This window comes from Phyllostomus hastatus, unplaced genomic scaffold, assembly GCF_019186645.2.
Source record: "Phyllostomus hastatus isolate PE091 unplaced genomic scaffold, TTU_PhHast_1.1 phas_contig_34, whole genome shotgun sequence".
Taxonomy (NCBI): Eukaryota; Metazoa; Chordata; class Mammalia; order Chiroptera; family Phyllostomidae; genus Phyllostomus; species Phyllostomus hastatus.
In genome coordinates, this window is record NW_025333857.1 from 49981120 (window position 1) to 49993341 (window position 12222).

General features: G+C 49.5%; 1 pseudogene; it reads right to left on the reverse strand.

The window, feature by feature from the left end:
• Window positions 1-238: 238 nt before the first annotated feature.
• Window positions 239-2201, reverse strand: LOC123819600 (annotated as a pseudogene).
• Window positions 2202-12222: the final 10021 nt, after the last annotated feature.

Genomic DNA, 12222 nt, shown 5'->3' on the forward strand with positions numbered 1-12222 from the left:
TAGGCATGTGCCCTGACCCGGAATTGAATCGACAACCTTTTGCTCTGTGATGTACCAACTAGGCTCCAACCAAGTGAGGCTCACCAGCCAGGGCATATCTTTGCAACTTTTAGATGGAAAACAAACCTAACAGTTTTTTTTTACAAAAAAAAATTTAATGCAGTCCACTATGCTTTTGAAGAGGCTTTGCTTCTGCTCCCAAATCTTGATTGCTTGATGTAGTTTCCTATGGGAATGCTCAGAAAGTGTCTTCTTGAACAACAAACCTATTTTTAGTCATGGAGCCACTCTTAGTAGATGGGTCTGCATGGGACTGATAACCAACCACTACCTTTGGAGGAAGTTCTACCCTTTCCTTGTATACCCTCACTACATGTGAACAGCTTCTCTGTCCCCACATGCAGTCATCCATATTGCTGCCTTATCACCTTTAGCTCTAACCCAACCACAGCTCCACCTACATAGGCACTGTCGTCATCAAAAGAGTCTCCAATAAGGCACAGGTGTCTCTAGCCAAAAGCGATCAAGGGCACTTCATCTCTGCTGTTTATTCAATGGAATTAGCCATTGTCCTTCTCCTGTGTTTTTTGCATCTTCCCACGTAGGCTTAACGCCATCCTAAAAAGTGAGTAGTCACAGCCAGGCACTAAATGACCTGACACTTGGATATGGTTGCATGGTATCAAACTCAGGGATCAGCAGAAGGCTTGCTTGCCAAGTTTTGCTTTTATCATTTTTAAAAAAATCGGAGCACCCATCTGTTCTGTAAGGGATGTGTAACATAGTGTTCTGGGTTAGCAACCTCACGGTTGGAGACCGTTTTCTTCTGTAAGCGGGGGATTAGGAGGCTGCCATCTTAGGTCAAACCCTTCCTTTTTTAAAAAAAATGACACCCATAACTGCACACTCCTGGCCATTGAACTCACCCATCTGGGTCACACAGAAGCTCATTCCTGAGTGAATGTCCTTGTTGTACAGGTGCGATTTCTCCACTGAGAAGCAGTTGCAGGAGAAATCAGATAAGAAATGCCAGGCCTGGCCCTGGCTGGTGTGGCTCAGTAGATTGTCGGACTGTGAATCAAAGGGTAGCTGGTTCAATTCCCAGCCAGGTCCCCAGGAGCGGGTGCTTGAGACACAATCACACATTGATGTTTCTCTCCCTCTTTTTCTCTCTTCCCCTCTCTAAAAATAAATAAATAAAATCTTAAAAAAAAAGAAATGCTAGTAACGGCTTGTTTGTAAGGCACTTGTTGACCAACAAACCCAGGCATTACAGCCGTGCACAGAGGGGGAAATGAAGGCTCAGGTTTTTTCTCGCAGCTGCCCTGACTTCTAGGGGAGCTGCTGGGTCAGCCCCCGGGGAGGCCTTGCTGTGGTGCAGACTCTCACACGGGCAGGGGGGTTCCCACCCAGGAAGCAGGTTCACACTCACTGTTCCCATCTGAGCCGTGCAGCTGCCCTGTGGCCTAATGGGAGGAACTGTTTTCTCGGCTTCTCTGATGTGGAACCTGAAGTCCGAGGTTCTTTTAAAGACTGGAAGCTGCAAGTTTTCAACCAAGGGTTTCCAACTGCACCTGAGTTCCCTTACTGACTAGTCTGCTGGGGGAAATCCGGAGTCTCTGATGTAGGTCAAAATTCTGCCTTGGATTTTTAGTTCAGAGGTAAAAACCAAATGCATTGGAAGTCAGCAGCCACAAAAGGGACAGATCATGCTAAAGAGAGGCATGACCATTGAATCATTAAAAATTGACTGTCCCGCTCTGGTCTCCTTCGGTTCTGCCTTTAAACTCCGAGTTAGACAATGTTTCCTCCCCACAGCCTTCCGGACTCCCTTCCCTGACCCTCTTCCCAGGCCCTTGGATGGAGTGGATGCTTGTCCTCTGGGACACTCTTTCCGTGTTCTGCGTATCCCCACTGCAGTTCTCACACTGTATTGGCGTTTGCTCATCCATACAACTCTTTTGTCCTGTGTTGAGTGGGTTCTTCAAAGGCAGGGCCCCCATCCCAGCAGTGTGATGCTGCTGCAAGTGAGCCAGGGTGGTCCAGTTCAGCTGCACAGCAGAGGGGCTGGGCTCAAGCAGTGGCATCTGCAGGCCCAGGGAGGGGCCTGCAGCAGCTAGAGCAGCGGCCAGAAGCTGAGGAGTGGGCAGTGTGGGAGCTTCTAGGGCAGTGGGTAGTTTTCGAAGAAGTCTGGAAGCCATAGGCCTAAGGGATCAGGATTCAAGCCTTTGGGGTTAGGGTTTAGGGACTCTAGTCATCTGAGGCAACGGAACTGCTGCAGGGTTGGAACTGGTACCAGGAAGGCGTCAAAGACCTTCCCTGCAGGTCCGGTTGCTAGGTCCTGTCCTCTGATCACCTTCAGGGAAGGCAGGCATGGGGATCTGGGGCCACCTCAGCTATGGGGACAAGAGGAGAGGAGAGGAGAGGAGAGGAGAGGAAAGGAGAGGAGAGGAGAGGAGAGGAGAGGAGAGGAGAGGAGAGGAGAGGAGAGGAGAGGGAGGGAGGGGGAGGGGGAGGGGGAGAGGAGAGGAGGGGAGGGGAGAGGAGAGGAAGGAAGAGGAGAGGAGAAGAGGGGAAGGGAGAGGAGAGGAGGGAAGGGGAGGGGGAGGGGATGGGAGAGAGGGGAAGGGGAGGGGTGGAATCAAGAGGAGTGAAGACAAGAGAAGTGAAAAGCCAGACAAGACATTAAGGATTCCCCATTTTCCTCACTTCCAAAAGGCGAAAGTGAAGTTTGGAGAAGTTAAAATACAAAGAATAGAAAGCGATGTCTGGTTTGGACATTGCTGTAGCCCGGGTGCTCAGGTAAGGGGGCGCCCGATTTTCACACGGAGCTTTGTGCGATTCCTGCAGTAGGAAGCCTGTCTCCTTCCTCAAGCAGAGCAGCTCCGTCTCTGCTCCTGCCCAGCTGCCCTCGTCCATCACTCTGACCCCAAGACAGGCTGACGTCCAGAAGGCATATTGAGCAACCAAGCTCACATCTTACCAAACCATCTGGATTTTACTTTCTAGGTAAAAAGTTACCAGTCATGGCCACTGCAGTTAATTTGGAAGACATGGGCCATTCTCATCGCCTCTGGAAGGAACGTGCCCAGTCCTTGCACCTTGTCCCCCAGAGCTGGGGACACCAGCCCTCTTACTTGTGCTTGGAACGAGGGGAGCGGAAAGGCCAGGATAGCACACACTTGAAGAAATAAAAGAACAGAACTAGTAGAATTTACTGAGAACCTGCCATGTACAGACATGGTCCTAGGCCTTTTACGTGTGTTATTATACACATATGCATTTGCATACAACTGCCTGGGGACATAAGCTTTACTCTCCCCTGGTCACCAGAGGAAGAAATGGAGGCTCAGTTGCATGCCACAAGAGTGATGGAGTTTGGATCTGAATCCCCAACTGAGGCCTCTTTGGGATCTTTTCATCTTCTGCACAGCGGGGATACCCGGGAAAGGTTGGCCCTGCCTTTTTGGAGCTGAGACGACAACGCCAAAGGACACTGGAGCTTCAGTCCGGGCTCTCTGGTTGACGTCAGCTGGCACATTCGGCAGGCCGGCCCAGGCATCCAGTGGTGAAGTCCCTGTCCTGGCCCGGGGGCCACATGCTGACCAGCGTGATGCCCCTGGTTCCCTGAGAGGGGAACGGCGAACCCAGCTGAGAAGATGCGCTGTTTGCGCAGGTTTGCTGCTAAGGGAGCAATGTCGGTGGTGGCAGGGAATTGGTGAAAATAATCAGCTGCAAACTCCTAAAACACAAACAGACCACGGTCCAGAGGTCTGAATACCAGCCCCCTCAGCCAGATGGCCGCAGGAGCCTTGCCAGGGAGAAAACATGATCTCCCTCCCTGAATTTCCTCTTTGTTCTGGACCCTGCGCTCTGCGGACGTCACTGGCCCCCCAGCCCTCGTGCGCACCAGCCGCCTGGAGACTTGTGTTCAGGGAGCTTAAGGCAGCTTTCCCCAGATTAACATTTGGGGACAGGGAATCCAGGCAAAGAAGCAGCTTTCTTGTCCCAGCATGAGTCACCACAGGCTGGAGGAAGCACACAGCTGTCTGCATCTGGGCCTGGAATGCAGTTTCCTCCTTGGAGGATACTCCTGAGGAGCCTGGGGCCCTGTGGGTGCCGAGCAGGAAGTCATAAGCAGCACCGCCCTGTGTGGGGCAGGCCCTCTGGACACCTCTGTCCTCGCCGCCGAGAGACTTTCACGTCCCAGCTATTGGGCAACTGACTGCGAGCTTGCTGCCACGTTAAATGGCGATCGTGCTTTTTAACGGAGCAAGGGGTGGCCGGTGTGTCCTGCTAGCCTCAGCCTCCTCATGGCTCCAGTAAGAGTCAAGAGCAAGGCCAGCCTGGGGTTGAACCCGTGCTCTGCTGCAATGTGAGCTCGGACAACTCATTCGTCCTCTCTGAGCCTCAGTGTCTACTTCACTGAGTTTTAGTGAAGCCAGTACTTAAGGACATTGTATTTCCAAGGCGTGTAGCACAGTATCTGGCACACAGCAGGCGTCCAGTAAACACTGGTTTCCTCCCTCCCAGGCCTCTGCTCCAGAGCCTTTTGGTACTAATTTCTTCTGTTATTCATTCCTAATGCTTTCACTGATTCATACTTCAATATTTCATTCCCAGCTTTTGGCAAAACTATCCTCTCCAGTTTTCCCTCATCTCTCCACCATCATTATGTTAGCTACTCTGTTTGCTAGTATGTATTTGACTTGCTAAGCTACTTACTACAAATTCTGTTTGGAAGGAAACTAGGCAGCATATCATTGCTGTGAAGTTGTACTGGGCTCGTTAACTTCCCAGCTTACTTAGAACTTCCCCTATAAGATGTAATGCCACTTAAAAAAGTCTTCATAACAACAAATGAATCTATTCATAGATATCTGACTATAAAGCACATTAGTCAGAACAGGCTGGGCTTTGCTGCAGTAACATGCAACTCCCAAACTGGCTTAAAGTGGCAAAAGTTAGTTTCTCACTCGTGCTACACATCCATTATATGTTGGTGGGGTCTCTGCTCTTCACTGGCTTTTCTTACATACTCAGCATTCACCCTATGGAGTGTCATTGGTCACTGCGGCTGGGAAGGAGAAGACACAGAATTACTTACCAGCACTTTAATGCTTCTGCTCAGCATTGCTCAGCTTCTGCTCAGTGACACACATCACTTCACATTTCATTGGCTAAAGCAAGTCAGATGGTTTCCCAACCTCACAGAAGCAGGGGCTTCCAATTCTATTGTGTCTGAAGGTGGAAAATAACCAGACACATTACTGGACAAACACCAGTGCTGGCCACACAGAAACTCCATGTTTGTTTCAAAAAATAGAGGCAACCCTGCAGACAAGCAGAAAGTCTGGAATTCTTTGTCCCCCCACCCCCATTCACCACTAGGGATTTGATAGTCATTTTAAAAGCAGATCGTGTCAGACATTTGCACAGAGAAGTTCCTTTTGCACCTGCCTCGCCTGCTTTGGTGGTCCTTCATTTCCGGCGGGCGTAAGAACTATTATCTGACATAGCACAGTCCTTGAGGGTTTTGAGAGCTTTTGAATGTGTGCTTTTTTCCCTGTATATGCTGAATTTAGAACCTAAGCTACTTAAGGTATGACTCTACAGTATTTAATTGATACTAATGTCTGCTTTATGATTTTTAAAACATGTTATTGAGGTATGATTGACAAATAAAAAGCTGCCTATATTTAATGTATGCAACCTGGTGAGCTGGGAGATAAGCATACACCCGCGAAACCATCACTACAGTCTGTGCCATAAATATATGCATCACTTCTGACAGTTCCCTCTCACCCTCTTTAACTTCTTGAGTGTAATACTGTGGAGGTTTTTATCACCTTCTCCTCTGCACTTCACTTACAGCCTGAGAGGCCATTCCATCTCTGAATCCAACTGCAGTTAACATTTGTTTGATTTTATGTATGTACTTGGCAATAAGAGTGTATAACTAATTTGTAGCCCAAACTCTAAAAAGGCGAGGGGATTAGCCAAAGACCATATGTGCATAATCCATAGACACAGACACAGTGTGGAGTTGGCCATAGAGAAGGGGGGGGCAAAGGTGGGGGAGGTCGGCATTTGTAATATCTGTAATAGTGTAAACAATAAAAATACAAGAAAGAAGGAGCTCTTACCCTTGGCAACAGAATGGATGGAGCTGGAGAGCATTATGCTAAGCGAAATAAGCCAGGCAGTGAAAGACAAATACCATATGATTTCACCTTTTACAGGAACCTAAACAACAAAACAAACAAACAAGCAAAACATAGTCAAAGACACTGAAATAGAGGATAGGCTGACAGTGACCAGAGGGGAGAGGGGAGGGAGTTTCAGGGGAGAATGGGAAGGGTTTACAGGAACAAATATAAAGGACACATGGACAAAAACTAGGCAGGGGGTAGAAATGGGAAGGAGGTGGGGAGGGATGGGTGGGTGGGCTGGAATGTGAGTAAAGGACAGAAAACTGTACTTGAACAATGATTAAAATAAAATTTAAAAATAAATAAATAAATGAAGGGAAAAATAAAATAAATAAAATACAATAAAAATAGGGAAATAAAAAGGTCTTCCACATATATTATTCCCTTTAGTAATTTGCACCATAACCCTGAGGAGTTGGTTTATTGATGGAGCATTTCCATTATATTGATGAGCTAACAGAGACTCAGAGAGGGTAAGTGACTTGCCTAAAGACACACAGTATTGAAGTCAGGTGTTTGCCTTTCGGTCTGGCTTCAGATCTGTGGCTTTCCCATAATCCTTAGACCATCCTCTGATCTGGACAAGGGGGTCGTGTTTGGAAGGGGAGATTAGAGGCACCAAACTTCGCTCTGGAAATCTGTGGAAAGCATGAGCAGGAAGGAGAGGCTCAGGCCCCACAAACCCCTCTCGGCACCGTCACCCTACCAGGCGGGGCGTTGTGCTCAGTGGAAGCCCGGCTTCCGAGCACACCACATCCCAGAAGCTGGGTGTCCAGGAATTCCTACCAGTCAGACCTTTGTTCTCAAAATAAACATTTCCCTGAAGAACGCTCCACATCGGCCAATGTCACGGGCCTGCCACGGTTCAGTCCCAGGTGGCGAGATGCCCGTTGGCCTTGGTGCCATGACAGTGTGAATCACACGTTCACACATGAGTTGAACTGTAAGTGTGTAATATGTGTGAATGCGCAAGCTGTGTTCTGCGGGGGGGTCAGTGCTTGTGTAAGTCTTTCTTGTGTTGTAGGGTCACCAGACAAAAGATGGGATGACCGGTTAAATTTAAATTTCAAATGAGCAACAAATTATTTTTTTAGTCTAAGTATGCCTTACATTTTTATTTGCTAAATCTGGCCACTCCATCTATCTGCAAGAATATAGATAAAAATGGGCTGGCTTGTTTGTGTCACAGGGAGTACCTGAGTGTGTGAGTGTCTGCGTGTGTTTCCTGAGTGTGTTCTAGGGTCTGTGTGCATGTTGAGACCTTCCTGATAAGGACACAGCAGGTGGTTGGGAACAAGTGGCCCCACCACTCATAGCCCCACCACCCACAGCTTATCTCCTGCCAGGCCAATCCTGCTGGAGCAAGAGAGGACAGCATGGGCCTTGAATACCTGGCCAGGAACGTGGGCTTTCTTGTGAGGAGCCATGGAAGGAAAGCTCTAGGCTGAGGAGCGGGCAGATTTAGCCGTGTGCTAGAGATGTCCCTCTGGCTGTTTTGCAGATGAAGAACTGGTGAGAGGGCCATGCAGGAGAAAGGCTGAGGAGGCTGACAGATGCCTTGATGAGAGAGGACGAGGGTCTGGGCTCAGGCCTTGGCAGGGGAGATGGTGGGAAAGAGGCAAAGTGCAGGACTTGTTCTGTGTTCCTGCAGGGGTGAGGGAGGGAGGAGCTGGAGTGGGTGTTCCGTTTCTAGCTTGGGCACCTGATGGACTGTAAGCTCTTTGAGGATGTATCTTGTTCCTCTCTTCCTCCTCCTCAATTCCATGCACAGTGCCTGGCATGTAATACCTGCTCTATGGGTGTTTACGGTGTGAATATGTGCATGCATGAGTGAGAGAAATGGGGGATTCAGGAGGAAGGGGAAGGGGAGGTCTGGGGAAGTTTAACCTCAGTTATTTGAGGAGACCTTGAGCTTGAAGTGGCAGCAGGACTTCCCAGGGAGACACCCAGCAGGCAGGCAGCTGGCCACCTGGCCAGTTCAGGAGAGAGGTACAGGCTGGAGAGACAGGTTCAGGGGGTGAGAGGGGATAGGGAAAGTATGAAACCATCGGCTGGGGTCACATTGCAACAGGACGCAGTGAGGAATCACAGGGCAGTGGCAGAGGTAAGTTTGGGGGCAGCAGAAGGAGGAGTGTGAGACGGTCAATAATTACCCCCCAGAGGGGTACCCACTGGCCTGGCAACTCCAAGAGGGCCAGGACAGGGATGACACGCAGAACACTTAACAGGCACTGGCCAATCAGACTAGGCTGGGCCATGATGGGAGCCAGGTGTGGTGGGTTCCCAACTGTGCTGGGTCATAGAGGAGTGAGGGGAAGGACGCGCAGAGGGCCCGGGGCTGCTGGGGCTGGGAGCAGGACACTTGGGGCTCTGGGCAGCTGCTCTGTAGCAGCTAAAACAGAAACATGTAAATATATTTTAACAAGCGGGACAGTTATATAGAGACAATCTGGCTGCAGGTCAGCCCTGGGGACTGACAGTATCTGTATATTTCATTCCTGGCTATGGCCTTGCACTAGAACAGCACCCAACAGTGAGCAAATCACAGCTTACATCAAAATCCGAGCACACTGCCTGGCAAATAATAGGCTATCAATACATGTACTTTTTTAATCTTTTCAAGGAATAAAGATGCCTGCCTCCATAGTTGGAAGGAATTTCCTCTCCTAAGCAGTTTTTCTATTTTAAGGAATCACATTTCCTTTCACTTAGGCAGACCCGTCTTTTCTGCCATTGAATTCCTGGGAATTTCAAAGGCACTGGGCCTGCAAGCTTGCTGCGGGTCACCGGATAGTGGGAGCCCGGGCGAACAATGGCTTGAGCTCCGGAGAGCTGTGGTCAGGGTCGCCCCTCTCACAGCCCCCACTTCCTGCCCACAGAGCCCTGTCATCGGTCAGGGCTCAGGGGCTTCTCCAGGGCCTGGCACACCCTCTGTGCTGTGTGAGTGTTCGCTGTGATTATTTTTGTCATTACTGTCCCTGGGCCCAGTGTTTCCTCAGATTGAATCACCTCTGTGACTCTAAAGTTCGGTTTAGTTTATTTTATCTAAACTTCAGACTAATACCTCAATAAGGACTTTGGCTCTCCTGAGCAGGGTGTCTCGCAAAGAGCAATTCCAACACAATCCCTTTCCGGTGATTTTGTAAACACTCACACCACAGACGCGGGGAGGCTTCCTTCAAGAGCTCACTTATTTTAGATAAATATTTGGCTTTGTGGATATACAAACAATCCTAAAATGTACCTTTTTATAGGTGTACGGTCTCAAAAAGAGTTTCCAGGGTTCCCTGTAATATTCATTTAGTCATTGATTTGTCCTCCTAGAAGTTCCCTCTAGAATGAAGGTCAGTGAGGGTTTGGCCTGTTTTGTTCTGTTGTAAACCCAGAGGCATAACCGTGCCTCCACCTTGAAGGTGCTCGGTGCACATTTGTTGAATGAATGAATGAATGAGAATCTCTTCTACGCCAGGATGGCTGGCATTGGAAAGACAGAGTAGGACACCGTCCCTGCTGTCCCCGAGCTTGTGGTTTTGTGGAATAACCCCCCGACTTTCCTCAACATCTACCTCAGATTCCAAGTATTGGCAGGTGAGCACAGCTGCCCATGAGACCTGGCCGTGGTCTTGGGAGCGGGGCAGAGGGAGTGACTGCTGATGGGAATGCCAGAGGAAGTGTCCCAGAAGAGGTGGCATTGGAGTTAGGTTTGGTTTCAGCGTGAGGAGTTGGCAGAAGGGAAACAGAAGGAGCCAAGGTCCAGTGTGGGGGACATCTCGGTTTAGTAGCGGAAGCTCCGGGAAGGCCACCGGGATTGGGCAGATCCCTGGAATCTAAGCTTCCGGAGGGCAGGAGCTGGGTCGGCCGTGTCCATCGTTATGTGACACAGAACCTGGTGAGTAGCAGCTTCTCAGTACATTGTAGCTGAGGAGAATTAATAAATGACCGGGGAATAGAAAGAAAAGTTGGGACCCAGAAATGTTTTTGGAGATTTGTTTAGCAACTGCAGTGGGTTTCATTGTCTCCTTCTGTCCCAGAATGCATATCTAGTCTCCAACCCTCTAAAACCCCACCTAGTGGCTATGTATGTTTTTGGTCAGGATGCCCCTCAGTAATGGGGTGCTCACTCCCTCCCATGCAGCTGGGCCCTCTTTTGAGTAGACGTGATTTTTAGAATAGCCATCCTTACATCGATCACACAGAAGTAGAGAGGTGATGGGGAAAGAGCACCGAACTTGGGTTGGCTCCCGGTCCTGCCATTGGCTCATGTGGTTCTCGGACAGGGATGGGGTCGCTGGTGATAACAAGCGTGGGCTTGGTGAGAGACAGAACTGAACATCTCTGTGCTTTCGTTTGTGTTATTGGACATCTCTGTGCTTTTGTTTCCTTAACTGTAAGATGGGGATAGTAATACATGGACCCGCTTCATAGGATTTTTGTGTGGATTAAATGCATAATCCATGTAAGGTTATTAGTACCTTCTCGACCAATTAATAAATGCTCAGTAGAAGGTAGCTATGGATTATAGTGTTACCGCCTTCTCTCTGGCCTTGAGTTTCTTCCTCTGTATACTGGGAACAAGTGTATGAGCCCCAGCTTTGGATGTCTGAAGGGGTTGGTGTGAGGAGCTGAGAGAGATTGAATGTGAGGGGAGGGTGATGGGTCATTTCCATAACGTGGCATTTGTCTAGCGAGACCTCATTGGCATGGATGACCCCCCATATCACTCCTACCCACCCCCAGCTCCTGAGCTCCATCTCTCCCTTTGGAGGCTGGGTTTCTGCTCCTTGCCATCCTGTATCTTGACCTCTAAGATGTATACTTAGAACAGGCCTGCAAGGAGAGGAAGGGGGAAATGAAGAAAGGAAACAGGCAAAGTGCACTCTCTAAGCAGGTCTGGCCCCTTGAGGGGCGCGCAGGTCTGAGGCCCTCTGCCCTTTTAGTAAAGGAAGTTCACCCAGCCTTTGAAATAACCACCTCTTTCTCTCCTGGCCTTTTCAGACCAGAGAGGTATGAGGGGGTGTTTAGGTTCTGTTCCTGGAGAAGCTGAATAGGAGGCTGCAAGCTTTCCCCTATGTGAGATACCTCTGGGCCCGGCGCTGGGAGATAGGACTCAGGGCTGCAGCGCTCCTCCTGGGGTCTGCCTTGGACGCTCTGCAGGCCCAGCTGCCACTGACCACATGGGTCTCTTTTAAGAGGTCTGGCTGACCTTCAGCATAGCTGAGGCTCTGTCAGAGCTAGAAGAAACGACTCCCTCAGCCAGTAGTTCCCAGGCTGGGGGCCTGGGTGCTGGGAGTCCTCAGACTATTTCTGGTTTTTCCACAAGCCTGAAAAAAAATAGTACATAACTCCAATGTGAGGGCTCACAGGCTCATAACAGTGTCAGGTGTACCTGCTTTTTCTTGAAATCAACTCAGGGCGGGCCCTCCTTACCCGAGATAATGATCACAGGTTCCCGCTGAGCTTATCTCCTGCCAGGAGTTGGGCAAGGCCCTTTACGCACTACCTCTCACTAATCTTCAGGGTGGGAAGCTGCTTACGTTTCTGATCCCTATATTGCATATGGAGAAACTGAGGGTCAAAGGAATTGAGGAAGTTACTTGAGGCCACGCAGCCAGCCAGGATCCCCATCCAGGAGCCTGGTTTCCCAGCTCCAACCCCCGGCGTCTGGGAAATAGTCTCCTGGGAGTTCAGTCATGTGCATTTGAAAACTACAAAAGGGCAAACACATTCGTCATTACTCCAGGAGGGTCTCGGTAGGGAAAATTTTCGGATGCAAGAAGGAGATGTAAGAGGGGTAATGAAAGGAGTGGTGGAATAGTTGAGAAGCAGCCACCTTGTGTTGTTGAACCGAGACCCAAGAAGTAAAGTTCTTGCCCAGGGTCGTCTTGTGAACTGGCAGCTGGGTCACTAACTTGTTTCACTTCAAGTGGACCCCCTGGCCTCACTCCAGAGCACCTTTGGCTAGGAAGCAGGGTTCTTCTGAGCTGATGGCTCACACCTGCCTGTGACTCTG